Raw genomic sequence first — 4438 nt, 5'->3', positions numbered from 1 at the left:
AGTATTGTTAATGGTTGTATGAAAATAAATTCAGATGTTTGAGCCAGACTTCCACAGTGTACATCCAGCTTCTCCTTTGGTTGTCATCTAACCCCATAAATAAACCTATATGTTCTACATGACACTAAATTTTTTTAAATAAACAAGTCCTCTATGTTTTGCTTGTTTTTGTTAAAACCCGTTTGGAAATAGTTAATCAAATATCAAATAAATGTTGGATCGAAAGACATCAACTTTGAAAGCTTTGAGTGAGTTCCAGGTAGGGAAAATGAAGTTTACATGTAGAAAGCATTTATCTCTATGAAAACATGGAAGAGACTACAACATACATAGATTTATAATTGCACTGTGGAATACTTGGCCTTGTGGGAAGAGTCTTTTGGTGGAGTTTCCATTTTTAATTTGATATGTTATTACTAAGTACTGCAACAGAATATTAAAATACCTGTGGACTTTCGGCATTTAGACTTGACAAAACTTTCAAAAAATCGTAAACACAAGGAATAGTACTCTGGAAAACTGAAGGTGCTCTTTGTACATGGGAAATATTCACACATTCACTTTAAATATTTTTGTGTTGAGAATACGCTCTACTGAACAGATTTTGCTCTTAGGTTAGCAGGTACTATGGCACTTAGAGAAATAATATTTTTTCTATTAAAACTATTATGATCTATAGAAAAGAGTCAAAGTTGTTAACAATTTCAAATGTGCTAATCATAAGATGCAATTTTGAAAATTAAGACTAATATAACCATATTAATAAAATACACTCTCATAATTATGCACTTTTGATGTGAACCAAAAAATATTATATATTTGAATATGAATTGTGGTGGTGGTAAAAGCATTAACAGACTAGACGGGGGGTGTGGGTAGGTACTGCTGTTGGGAGCTGAGAAAAGAAACTATGGCTGCTCTCTTGTGTGCACCACATTTTGAGTCTGAAAAAAGGAAGCCAAAGCTGGGAGGAGCTCGGTGAGGGGGTCCTCCAGCAGCCAGGCAGCATGGCAGCCTTGGAGATGCGTGTGTGCGAGACGGATGGTTGCAGCAGCGAGGCCAAGCTCCAGTGTCCCACCTGCATCAAGCTGGGCATCCAGGACTCGTACTTCCGCTCACGGGAATGTTTTCAAGGAAGTTGGGTTACTCACAAGTTACTACATATGAAAGTAAAAGATGAAAAGGCCAAGCAAGAAGTGTCTTCCTGGACTGTGGAAGGGGATATCAACACTGACCCATGGGCATGTTATTGATATACTAGTAAACTCAGACCACATTATCCACTGATATCAAGGCCAGTGCCAAGTCATAGTCCAAGACCAGATTATGCTGATCACCCTGTCTGAATCTGAGCAGGCTCTTAAAGGTACTTCTCAAGTTAAGTTACTCTCATCTGAAGATATAGAAGGGATGCTACTGCTATGTAGGCTTGCTAGAGAAGACTATGTGGACATTGATGCTGGGGTGATTAAACCAGGTGTAACTACTGAAGAAATAGATCATGCTGTACACTTAGCATGCATTGCAAGAAATTGCTATCCTTCTCCCCTGAATTATTATAATTTTCCAAAGTCTTGTTGTACTTCAGTGAATGAAGTGATCTGCCATGGAATTCCAGACAGATGGCCCTTGCAAGAAGGTGATATTGTTAATGTGAACATCACTCTTTATCACAATGTTTATCATGAGGACCTGAATGAGATGTTTTTTGTTTGAGACGTGGATGAGCAAGCATGGAAACTTGTTCAGACCACGTGTGAGTGCCTGATGCAAGCCACTGATGCAGTGAAACTTGGTGTTCAATACAGAGAATTGGGAAACATTATCCAGAAGCATGACCAAGCAAATGAATTTTCAGTTGTTCAAAGCTATTGTGGGCATGGAATCCACAAACTTTTTCATACAGCCCTCAATGCACCTCACTAGGCCAAAAATAAAGCAGCTGGAGTGATGAAGGCCAGCCACATATTTACAATTGAGCCAATAATTTGTGAAGGTGGAAGGCAAGATGAAACCTGGATGGATGGCTGGACAGCAGTGATGAGAGATGGGAAGCTGTCTGCCCAGTTTGAGCACAACCTGCTGGTCACGGACACTAGCTATGAAATCCTAACCGCGTGACTCGATAGCTCGTGGCCTCATTTCATGTCCCAATTTTAATTTCTCCTGAGATGGTACATCTTGGTGATAACTTCTGGCTGTACTTTGCATTTTATTGAGAGTACAGAATAGAAGATGAAATTTTTTAATTACTTGTTTTGTTTTGATTATAGATAAGGAAGGACTACAGCATTTGATGTGTGTCCTCAAGAACTTGTCTTGGGTCTGAAAAAGCCAAGAAGAATAAAGGAAGCATTTCTCCATTCTTCTCAATGTTCCCCTCTCCCCACAAAAAAAGTCTCTGCACACCCATTTTCTTATGTTCCCTTTGAGCAATTTTACTTAAACCTGCTCCTAAGTTGATTTTATCACTGCCACAACTGGGTCATTAGAGTCAGCTTTTTTCCAGGTGAATGTTGGAGACGAGAATCCTTGAAACTTTATCAGCATACATTGCTCCCGATTTTTTTATTATATATGTATGGAACTATATATGTATACATTTTAAATTCCATATATGTAATTACTGAACACTATATGACCTGGGGTTTGTGTTGATTCTGCTCTGACAAGGTCAAAAGCTGTCATAAATGGACTTGTCATTTCCAGTGATTTAATCCCCATCTGGGAATTAGCCTCCCTTCCCCCTGCTAATTATTTACTTTATAATTGTGTGTAAGGAAGCACTCGGTCAGCGATTCTTGCCAATGTGGATTCTGTGAGTGAATGGATGTGGAAAAATTCACTTTGGAAAAAGGTTATCAGATTTTAAAAAATCTAGTTTATGGCAAAAATAGCCATGTTCCAAGTGGAAGCTGGCTGTGCAGAGAATGAGATTTTTTGTAATCCATTGCTATTTCAGACCTCTGTTTGGTTCTAATGGGAGGAAAAATGCTCCCTTCCCCTCTCTGTCTTATTGCAAGGTCATCCCTTGGAGATATTCAGAAAAAGGTGGAAGGTGCACTGTGGATGTTGATGGGGAAAGACAGTTCTGAAATCTCTCCAGCAGTGAGCAGAGTCTGGAAATTCTAACGTTTAGTAAACCTGGTGGTGATGAGAAACGAACCTCTTTGGAGACTGGACTGTTCCCTTGCAGAAGGGATACAGTTGTCCTTGGTGTGCTGAAAACACACTTCTCCTTTACAAAGTTTGGAATCTCATTAGAAATGACCTCAGCTGCCCAACATCTGTGTTCCTTTCAGTAGTTCAGTCCAAATGGGAGTGTATCTGGTGAAGACATATCAGATCAAAGTCATTGTCATTAGAGTGTACTTGATTACTGGGTATCTGGTAACTTTATTGTAAGATAATTTGATATCACTGACATGTTACACTTGTACGAGAACACCTTTCCCAGAGTGCCTCAGACCTTTATCACTTTAAAGGAATTATGATAATGTTTTCATTACTTTTATTATTTTAATGATTTAGTAAAGTGGCTGAATTTGGTATAGACTTTTGGGGGTATGTGTGTGAAGCTTTTTAACAAACTGTAATATTTGTGAATGGAATGCCTTGCAACATGAATGTTAATGTAATGTGTAAAGTGAGATTTTAAAAGTTTGAATGATTATCCTGCCAAAAGAAAAAAAAAAGCTGATAAGGGATTGTGTACACCCAGGTGGAGGGTGTAGTCATGCATTCACATACAGCCTGCACGTGAAGCAAGCGGACCATGCAGAAACAAATGGCTTCATGATTTCATTAGCTCCATGATCAGAAACAATATTAATTAATTGAAGGGAGAGCCAGACCCACCTCCTATTCCCACTGAGATACAGATACTGTCACATAATTGCATTTCTTCCCCACACCCAACTCATCCCTACTCCTGGAGAAGTGAGAAGATGCAGGTCGCACCACACCTTGTCTTCTCTCTCTCTCGGGAGCTCACTATAACTGGGCAGAAGAGAAGAAATGGCAATGATTGATTCCTAAATGTAAGAGTATTATTTACCCCAATAGAAGTGATATTTAATAACTGCATTAAACTACAAACTCCAAAATGACTTTATTTTTTTTTAATCTAATCTCTAGAATGAATGGGGAAGAGTGAGTAGGACAATGGCAATGTGGCTTAAAAGGGGCAAGGTTGATAATGATTACTAGAATAAAACCTGTCCTATCTTTGCACTTCATTGAATTCACAAGAAAAGATAAAATACTCTGAACATCCACCCACATTCTAATGCCAGATGATTCAGAATTGGCCTTTACCTTTCCTTATTCTCTGTCTCACAAGCCTTATTGATTTTATTGGGTTGTTTTGTTTTTGTTTTTATATTGAGCTATAGAAGCTGTTGGTATATTTTGGGAATTAAGCCTGTGTCAGTCACAT

The 4438-nt window shown here is 38.6% G+C and overlaps 1 pseudogene; it reads left to right on the top strand.

The window, feature by feature from the left end:
- The first annotated feature begins 1007 nt into the window (after positions 1 to 1007).
- LOC132422321 (methionine aminopeptidase 1-like) lies at positions 1008 to 2160 on the top strand (annotated as a pseudogene).
- Positions 2161 to 4438: the final 2278 nt, after the last annotated feature.

The sequence above is a fragment of the Delphinus delphis genome, chromosome 3 (genome assembly GCF_949987515.2).
Source record: "Delphinus delphis chromosome 3, mDelDel1.2, whole genome shotgun sequence".
In the NCBI taxonomy this organism is placed as follows: domain Eukaryota; kingdom Metazoa; phylum Chordata; class Mammalia; order Artiodactyla; family Delphinidae; genus Delphinus; species Delphinus delphis.
Note: the sequence above shows the minus strand (reverse complement) of the source record. Positions and strands in the feature narration are given on the sequence as shown.